This window comes from Suncus etruscus, chromosome 11 (genome assembly GCF_024139225.1).
Source record: "Suncus etruscus isolate mSunEtr1 chromosome 11, mSunEtr1.pri.cur, whole genome shotgun sequence".
NCBI classification, from domain to species: domain Eukaryota; kingdom Metazoa; phylum Chordata; class Mammalia; order Eulipotyphla; family Soricidae; genus Suncus; species Suncus etruscus.
The window spans coordinates 65,658,355-65,668,958 of record NC_064858.1 but is presented as its reverse complement, the minus strand read 5'-3'; positions in this window follow the sequence as shown (position 1 = coordinate 65,668,958).

Below are 10,604 nucleotides of genomic sequence, written 5' to 3'. Positions count from 1 at the left end.
AGCTCTGATGACTCAAAAACTGCCAACCACCTAGTTTTTCAGATAAGGAGCTTATAGAAGAAAAAAATGTTCATAGATTCAAAAACATTATAGATCGAGTTGAACAGAATACAAATAAGAATAAAGAGGATATCAAAATAGAAATCAGAAAACTCCAAACTGAAATAAAAGGTCTGAAAAACTCAGTAAATGAACTTAAAACCTCAATTCAAAGCATCTCTAACATAACAATTGCTGAGAATAGAATCAGTAAGTTGGAAGATGAGATGCATAACAACTCAGTGCAGAAGAAGAGATCAGAAAAGAGCCTTAAATGATTAAGCAATGGAAAAAATTTAAAGGATGAAAATAGAAGTCTTTGGTAAACTCAACAGAAATAACATAAGATTCATTGGAGTTCAGAGACCCGGGAAGAAAATCCCCAGGAAAAATCAATAGTCAAGTACATAATTTCAGAGAAACTCCAAGAGCTAAAGATTGCATGCAACCAAGTCTCGCATACCCAAAGAGTACCAGCTAAAAGAACCCCCCCCCAAAAGGCTGGAGAAATATCATTCAAACAAACAACGCCCTAAAAAAGCTAGAGTGGTCATATTAAGATCAAATGACACAAACTTTTGACTCAGAAATATTGTAAACGACAAGATGGACATTTCTTACTAATCAAGGGATATATACAGCATGAAAAATACTGCACTCTTAAACATATACACACCCAATAAGAGACCAGCAAAATATTTAATACAACTGTTGACAGATATAAATGATATCAATAACAACTCAACAATTTTGGGATACCTCAACACTGCCCAGTCAACCCTTGATAGGTCAATCATACTGACACCCAACAAAAATATAGTAGCCCTGAAAAGAGAAATGGAAGAGTGGACTAGTCAATTCATATATAGGCACTTCACCCCAGAAAACTATATATAATTCTTCTCCAAAGCCCATGGGTCATTCTTCATGATATCCCACATGCTGGCCCATAAAATATATCTCTATAAAAACAAGAGAAAAGAAATTTTACAGACTATCTTCACTGATCACAAGGCAATGAAATTAAGAGTGAATTACAAAAAATGAACAAAGAAGAAAAACTTTTACATCTGGAAGCAAAATATCTTAGTAATGAACAACCAGTGGTTCAGAGATGAAGTCAAAAAGAAAATCAAAACATTCCTGGAAACAAATGACAATGAAGACACAAATTATCAAAATTTAATGGACACAGCCAAAAGATGTACTGAGAAGAAAATTTATAGCTTTGCAAGCACACATCAGGAAGGAAGAAGGGGCCTATATGAATAGCTTAATGATACAACTTATAAAACTAGAAAATAATCAACAAAAGTAACCAAAAATAAGTAGGCAGAATGAAATAAGAAAGCTTAGATCAGTGATCAATGAAGTGGAAATCCTAAAACAATCTGAAAGAGCAACAAAACCAAAAATAGGTTCTTTGAAAAAATAAACAAGATTTATAAACAACTGGCAAAACTCAGAAAAAAAAACAAAGAAAAAATTGATAAACAGGAATAGAAAAGAAAATGGGAAATTACTACAGATATTGCAGAGATTCAAAGGGTGGGTAATCAGAGACAGCTTTGAGAAAATTTATGCCACTAAAAAAACTGGATAAATTCTTGAACACAATAAAAATGAGATTATTTGAGCAATGTATAACAATATATATATATGTGTGTATTGTGTCATAAAGATTGTCTTAATTACATGCTATTTAGCTATTTCAGTATGTGAATAATATCCTACAAAGGTTATATTTTCCTTACATATAATCCTACTTTGTTAAGTGCATCTCAGAGGACCCCAAATCTCATATATTAGGAAAGTCCACCTAACATTTGAGGGGGGTTAATCCCAAAAGCATAAGGTTATAATGACCTCTGTAACCATCACAGTGCTGTCTGACAAATATCATTCATAAAGTTTTCTCCATTGGCTCGGAGTGATGGTGCAAGGCAGATGGCTGTTCAATCCTCCAACATCCTATTTGGTTCCCCAAGCCAGGAGCAATTTCTGAGCACAAAGCCAGGAGTAACACCTGAGCATCACTAGGTGTGGCCCAAAAAGCAAAAAAAGCAAGCAAGAAAGAAAAAAAGAAAGAAAGAAAGAACATTTTTCACCATATATAGAACCTATTTACTTTTTTTTTAAATTTTTGTTGAAACCAATGTGAATTACTGCTGCAGGTGTCTTGCATCTCAGCATCTCTATGGGCACAAATCCTTCACTAGAGTGAAGTGGGAGTGCAAGCAGCCAAATATGAAATAATGAAGCCACACAAAATACATTGTATGTGGACCTGCACCTTCAATAGACAAGAAACAATTTTACTATCCAGCCTGGAGGTATATAACGGGTAAAGGGACAGTCATATCATAAAAGCAATGCCCATATGTGTTTCTTCTCATAGTACAGAAGCTATCAATGTACATTGTTTGATTTTAAAATAAATACACATAGCTTTAGGTGGTTTGTAATCTTAGAATATAATAGAGTTCAGTTAGGAGCCAGAGGATAACAGGAAGACTAATTTCTTACATATCAAAATAGTTTCTGACTCTAGGTGTCAATACTGATGTAAATTAAGGGATAGCCAGAATCCTGGTTTTCTTCCTAATAACAAATATCCTTAACCTAGGGGAATAATTTTCTAGCTAGGGGCTAAGACCAACTTTCTATAGTCTGGTTATAGAAAGAGATAAAACTTATATGAAAGGGCTACAGAATTATACCTAGTAAATTCAAATAGCCCAATTCTAAGCTGGCCAAACCTTTTGTCAGCAGATTAAAAGTGACAGGGAAAGTCCCTGAGGTAAAGTCATCCTGCTGTGGATTTCAAAGACAAGGAGAGAAGACATTGTCTTGAAGATGCTAGGTTTTGACTTGGCCTTTAGAAGTAAATAGGCTGACAGAAAGAGAACAAGCCTGTTTTTTTGGTACAGAAATTTCTCTGGGATAAGGAATTTGACAGAGACCCTATTTTAGCCTGTAATATTACAAAGGAGAGAATGTGCCAAATAATAGGAAATTGTAATGTCACTGTTGAGACCTAAATTCTAAACAAGGAGGGACGCCATTTTATAAAAGCCACTGGCAGGCTTCTTTTTAGGTTCTGAGCAGAGAGAAACACCATTTTGTAAGGACCACATGGTTTGAACCACATTCTGGTTTTGAAAAGCCTATTTCCATAGACAGTCTATGTGGCCATACTAGGTAGCCTATCAGGGAAGGACAGGTGAGAAATAGAAAGGAGCCCCTGGACAAGCGCCAATTACTTTAAAGATTATCAGAAAGCTAGAACCTCCCTATATCCCTATTCTATATAATTCCATTTGTGACCTTGGGTAGGGTTCTTTCATCCCTCGTGGGAGAGAACCCTGACCAGTAAGTTAGGCAATAGTCAGCATGCAGAATAAAGTTTAAACTTTACTTCAATTTGTGTGGTCTCATCCTTCAATTTCTGGACCCTAACATTTGGGGGCTTGTCCGGGATTTGAAGGATAGTGACCCAGCTGCCAAGGCTTCCTAGGTCTCAAGAATACACCAGGACACCCTCGAGGTATGTAAAGACCTAGAAATGGAACTCTGAGAAAGCCCTATCAGTGGTCCTCAAACTATGGCCAGTGGGCCACATACTGTATTTGTATCTGTTTTGTTTCTTCATTGCAAAATAAGATATATGCAGTGTGCATAAGAATTAGTTCATAAGTTTTGTTTTTACTATAGTCAGACCCTCCAATGGTCTGAGGGATAGTGAACTGGCCCCTGTTTAAAAAGTTTGAGAACCCCTGCTAGGTGAAGAAACTGGATGCAGTATGGTTCCCGAGGGCAGAGAACTAGAGGAAAGCTCTAGTCCTCCCAGGGGTCAAACCAGAGGGGACACCCACGTGGGTTTCAGTCCCACTCCTGAATGCACCACGTGGGTTTGAGTCCCACTCATGGATGCACTTGCATCACCTCTGGGGGTGATAATCCCACTAGGGAACCCTGTGAGCTCAAGTCCCATGGAGGTTCCATGGAAAAACTGTGGGTTCGAGTTCCATGGGCTACCACGTAAAACCCGTGGGTTCGAGCTTCACAGGTGTTCCACATAAATCCCATGGGTTCAAGCCCCAAGGGGTTCCACATGAATCCAATGGGCTCAAGTCCCATAGAGGTTTCATGGAAAACCCGTGGATTCGAGGTCCACGGGGGTTCCACATAAATCCCGTGGCCACGAGATTTCATGGAAATCTCATGGGCTCAAGTCCCAGAGGGGTTCCAGTCCAGTCACTCTATCTTTGTGTCCATTCCTGAGGCAATTTTTTTTCTTTTTTTCTTTTTTTTTTTGCTGTTTTTTTTTTTTTGCTTTTGTGTGTAGCTGTGGTTAGTGGTAGTGTTTTGTTTTGTGCTCGTTGCAAATATATCTTTCTGCCTTCATTCATAGCACCAGGAAGGTTGCGAAACACCAACCTATATTCAGCTGTGAAAGACTTAGTTGTCCAGAAGCACTCTGTCTTTCTCAACCGACTTCAGCTACTTTTCTGGTTCATTCTTTTTTCTTTTCTGTTCGTTTCTTTTGTCAGTCATATCGTCTTCTTTATTGTGCCATTGTCCTGTTTGCTGAGAACGTGGGCCAGAAAAGTTCTAATGAGAATGACACCCATCTGGGGCTAGTGGAGCACCAATTCAGGGATTTTAAGACAAAAGCTGCTATGTCTGAGGATTTTGTCTATCATGGAAAGCTGAAAACCCTCTGCCAGCTGGAGTGGCCAGTGCTCCAGACTGGATGGCCCCTGAGGGAAGTTCTCTAAAGCCCAGGTGAGAGAATTCCTGGGGACATTGGGGGTATTGAACGACTCGGGTTTCCCCAGTTTGCAGAACTGCACAACCCCTATATAATTAGACAAGAGGGAAAGACTTTGCCTGAGGCCCCCAGCAGGAACAAGCCTTCAGGAGCCTCAAGGAAGCCCTTTTAAAGACCCCAGCATTAGCTATCCATGATATGACAAAGCCCTTCCAACTCTATTAGGATGAGAAATCAGGGCCTGCAAAGGGAGTCCTGACCCCGAAATTGGGACCTTGGCAATGACCAGTTGTATACCTAAGCAAAAAGCTAGATCCACTGGGTTTCCACCATGCCTATGCATAGTAGCTGCCTCAGTAGCACTGGTTCAAGATTCAGGAAAACTTATGGTAGGGCACTGGGTAGTGCTCACACCCATCCATGCAATAGAGGGATTCCTGAGAAACCCCCCCAAGTAGATGAATCAGCAATGCCAGAATAACTGAATACCAGTCTCTACTACTAAATGATGTCCGAGTCACCATAGCACCCCCCCTGCAGTACTGATCCCTGCAAACTTGCTCCCCCCAAAACTTGAAGAACACCCGCATAACCCCACAACTGTGAAGAGGTATTAGATCACCTGATGGGGTTGAGAGACGACCTAAAGAACACCCCACTCCCTGATGCTGAAGCCACTTATTTCACGGATGGAAGCAGCTACATAGAGGATGGTGAGAGATGTACAGGGGTCAGCTGTAGTGGCAGACAGTTGCATCATCTGGAAAGCAGCCCTACCAAAAGGCACCTCCACCCAACCAACTGAATTGGTAACCCAGGCTTTACACATGGGAAGAGGGAAGAGAATCAACATCTACACAGATAGCTGTTATGCATTTGCTACTATTCATGTCCACAGGGTCATTTATAAGGAAAGAGGGCTTTTGACTGCCAAAGGGAGGGAAATTTGAAACAAGCAGAAGATTTAGAACTTCTTCAGGCTGTGTGAGAGCCTAAGGCAGTGGCAGTGATTCACTGCCAAGGATATAAAAAAGGACAATATCTAGTTGCATCTGGGAATTGACATGCTGATCTGGTTGCTCGAGTAACCTTCAGAGAGACCTCTGAAGCTCTTCTAACATTGCCTGCACCCACACTGCCTGAGAAACCTGGCTATACAGTGAAGGATGAGTACTATATTAATAAAAAGGGGAAGTTATGGGAGGATGACTGGGCATGGGACAAAGAGGGAAGGATCATTTCCTCCCTAAAGCTAGGGGAACTGTTAGGCAGGTGCCTAGCTGCCCCCATCTGGAGATGAAGGATCTCCTTAGGGGATAGTATGCCATAGAGAGAGTGGGAAAAATTGTGGAACAGGAGGTCAATAGATGCCTTGTGTGTAGGAAAGTGAATGCAGGAGGAAGTAAGGCCAGACCCGGGAAGTGTTCATGGGGGGAAAGAAGTAGGAATATTCTGGGAGGTTAACTTGACAGAACTGGGACCAGGGAAGTATGGGTATACATATTTGTTGGTTATGGTGGACACATTTTCAGGCTGGCTTGAGGCTTTTCCCACAAAAAGGGAGATTGCTGTTCAGGTAACGAAGAAAATCCTACAGGAGATTGTTCCCCGGTTTGGGTTGCCAAGGGCTATTGGATCTGACAATGGTCCTGCTTTTGCCAGTTCCATTTCGCAGGAGATGGCAAGAGCACTAGGAGCTAACTGGAAGGTTTATTGTGCATATAGGCCTCAGAGTTCAGGACAAGTAAAGAGGATGAATCGGACCCTAAAAGAAACATTAACAAAATTAATTGAGGACACTGGTGGCAGTTGAGTAGATCTCTTTCCCTTTGCCCTCCTTTGGGCTCGGTGTACTCTTTACATTTTTTTCTGTCACTCCATATGAGATTCTTTTTGGGTGAAAGTCCCCCATGTGTCCTAGGTTACGGGAGGATGTGATAGGAACATTAAATGGCCACGCTGTCCTCCAGTCCTAATAGGCCCTCTGACATGTTTGAGAACGCTACACCAGAACATCAGAACTGCCCACAAAGGAGAGCCTGGAGCTGAAGCAGCACATAGCTGGACAACGGAAGACAAGTTCCAGCCTGGTGATGCAGTCCTGCTAAGAAGACACCACCCCAAAACTTTTGAATCCCTCTGGAAGGGGCCCTACACAGTGATCCTGACCACTCCCACTGCAGCCAAGTTTACCTCTCCCACCCAAAGAACACACCAGCAGAAGAAGATGCCAGGCAAGTGGAGCCACTGCAGGGACTGAAACTTTGATTGGTCAGAAAGCCACTAAGAACTTCCATCCAACACAAAAATTAGTGACCTTGGTTTTTGGTTCCTGACATTTGTAGGACTGGGGATGGTAGGGTACCAGCCTTCCTCCCCACCCCCGGTGAGTGGATCCTTTCAAATACGAGGACAGGGCAAGTGGTGGCAAGGTGAATACCACTGCCGGACAACCCAGGTTTCATCTAAACCTGGCCCAGTTTGTTAAGGACATAGACACAGGGTTATAGGACAAGCAACAGGACACCACCACCATAACAGACCCTGGACACTGGCATTGGGTGGTGGGTACCCGCCTGGCTCAATGTGGTACATGGGGGATAGAGTACAACCTCCTCACTATGGATTTCTATATTAGTCCTGGCTCAGAATAGGAAGAGTGTGGGGGAAGCCAGGACTTCCACTGTGCTTCCTGGGGCTGAGAGTCACTGGCTTCCTAGAAACCTGACGGTAATAAGAATTTAAAAGTGACTGGGCTCTGGGGAAGAGACAGCAATCAAGGTTGCACTGTGGGGAGGTGCAACAGCATCATGCTGAGTCCCCAGCAGTGGGAACCAGCGAAGAATGCAGGCTAGGAAAGGGCATGACCTGGGGATTCCGGGTCTATCAAGAAGGATATGATTCTGGGAGGAAATATTCCATCCAAAAAGTGGTCAGACCTAGAATGGGGCCAGCAATAGGGCCTGGAAAAAGTGTCTTCACTTACCAGATACCCCAGCCACCCCAGAGGCCAACACAACCACTGAGTCCAGCAGCACTACCCTCCTCAGAGATGACACCTGAGCCCCCTAAACCCATACCTCTTCTTGGCCCAATAACTGGAGGGGAAGAGACATTTAGGACCGTTGAAGCAACCTATTATTTTCTCAATGCTACCTGACCGGGGCTGGCCAAAGATTGCTAGTTATGTTTGGACCCTAGATCCCCATATTTTATGGGAGTGGGAGTATTGGGGGCAGTGGTACAGAAAACAGGTTCTGGCTGCCCCTTGACTGTGAGAGGATCCCCTACAGGAATACAAGGCATGGATATGTGCCTCCTACCCAGCCCTATAGGAGCCACTAGGGCTTCCTCCCATTACCTGTACTATTACAATGAGACTTTAGATGTAGATATAGCTTCATGGGGAAGTAATCCTCATCAGGGACAGAATGGGACATGGCTTGCTTGCACATAGGGACTGACACCCTGCATGTTTGCCATTGCCTTTGCAAACCCAGATACAATTTGCATCATGGTCATTCTCTTACCCCAGGTATCATACTGGCAGGAGAAAATGGGTGGGAACAAATTGAGCAAAATTATCATCCCCGTCACAAGAGGGCAGTCTCCCTTTTTATTCTAACCCTTGTAGCAGCTGGTATTGTAGACTCCACTGGTGTGAGAGTGACCTACCTCGTCAAGAAAGACATACAACTTAAACAGCTCTCCCAACAAGTGGACACTAATCTGAAAAGATAGCGTTTTTCTATCAGGATGTTTGAAGAACAGGTTGCTTCCCTAGCTGAAGTTGCTCCCCAGAACAGGCGGAGACTGGATCTACTTCTCATGAAAAAAGGAGGGCTACACATGGTGCTGGAGGGAAGTGTTATTTCTATGCTAACAAGTCAGGAGTCATTTATGAAACACTGCATCAGGTGAAGGGTAGTTTTCAGGAACGGAAAAGGCAATGGAAATACTCTGCCTCCTGGTATGAACAGTGGTTTGATCAATCACCCTGGAAAATCTCTCTAATAACAACTCTGGCTGGGCCACTGTTCATTTTCTGAATGATCCTCTTAGTAGGTCCCTGCATAATTAAATTCCTCACAAGCTTTATTCAGGCAGTTAAGATGCTCGTGCTAAGGTCCCAGTATGTGCTCATAAGTAGAGACAGGGATGAGGAATATCAAAGAGAGTCAATGATTTGACTTGGGTCCATAAAAAATGGAGGGAATGTTGGGACCTGAATTCTGAACAAGGAGGAATGTCATTTTGTAAAAGCCACATGGTAGGCTTCTTCTTAGGTTCTGAGCAGGGAGAAACACCATTTTGTAAGGACCACATGGTTTGAGCCACATGCTGGTCTTCAAAAGCCTATTTCCATAGACCTCGCCTCAGTCTACCTGGTCCTACTAAGTAGCCTATCAGGGGAAAAAGGGAAGCAATAGGAAGGTAGCCCTGAACAAAAGCCAATTATTTTAAAGATCATCAGAAAGCTAGAATCTCCCTATATCCTATATAATCCCATTCGAGACCTTGAGCGGGGTTCTTTCATCCCTCCTGGGAGAGAACCCTGACTGGTCCATTAGGAGTTGTTGGCAGACAGAATGAAGTTTAAACTTTACTGTAATTTGTGTGGTCTCATCATTCGACTTCTGGAACTTAACAGTCAATATCATGTCATGAATTTCAGAAATATTGCCAGTAATTCAAGTAGGGGGTATAATTAATGTCCACCAATGGGCCTGCTGACTAAAATATTTCCTGGGGAAAATATCAGCGCACTGCACCAGGAAAGTCAATAGACACATCTGGTGGGCTTGCTTCTCCTATAATGGAGACATCTATGCTGCATGGCTTGGCAAATTACCTGTCTTTCACAGTTGCATTTCAGGTACATAGTGACCGTGAGTTATGGCCATTCCCACCATCATTGTTGACCTCCCTCCATCAAAGTTCCCAATATGCATCACATACCTCCACCCTGAGCACACTGGACTGCTGGTGTAACAGGTCCCTTATATGTGTAGCTTGTTATATAATTTGGGTCCCTTGACTCTATTGTCATTTATTTGGTTTGAGTATTTAGATCTGATCATTTCTTATTTCCAATAAATGTTTATAAGACCACTTGACTCTGGATCCCATCCCGTGTTTTTATTCTTTTCTCAATTTGTAGGAGGACATAGAAATATAAGATACAACAATATGATTCATGTTCTATGGTTTTGAACAAAGGATGGAGCCCCTATATAAAAGATATAAATAAAATTAAAAGAAGGAAATAAAAGGGGGGCCAGAGCAGTGGTGCAATGATAGGGCATTTGCCTTGCATTTGCTAACCTAGGAGTGACTGCGATTCGATCCTCTGGCATCCCATATTAAAATTAGAGAGAGAGAGAGAGAGAGAGAGAGAGAGAGAGAGGGAAGGAGGGAGGGAGAGAGGGAAGCTGTTTTTATTCACATTAGGGAAATTAAAAAGGAAAGTCCCTTGACCTAGATTGCCTAGGGTGGCTCTATTCTAGAAGCATACTGTTATAAGATCAACTATAGACTTCGGGCATGTTAGATCTTCCTTTATGGTCTCGGGAAAAATTCTGCATGGTCAGGGTTGTTGTAGTCAGGTTTCTGTAATTAGTGCTCTTGGTTTTTGCACAGATCCTAGGACGGAAGGTCTTCTGGTTTTACCTCATTTTTAGGTGATGAGGTAGGACAACTTGCACTTAGATCAAGATTGTTGATGTTTCCTCATCATCAGGGTTTCATCTGATCATACCTGGCTCAGGTTAGTGCAAGAGCTGTATTAGGG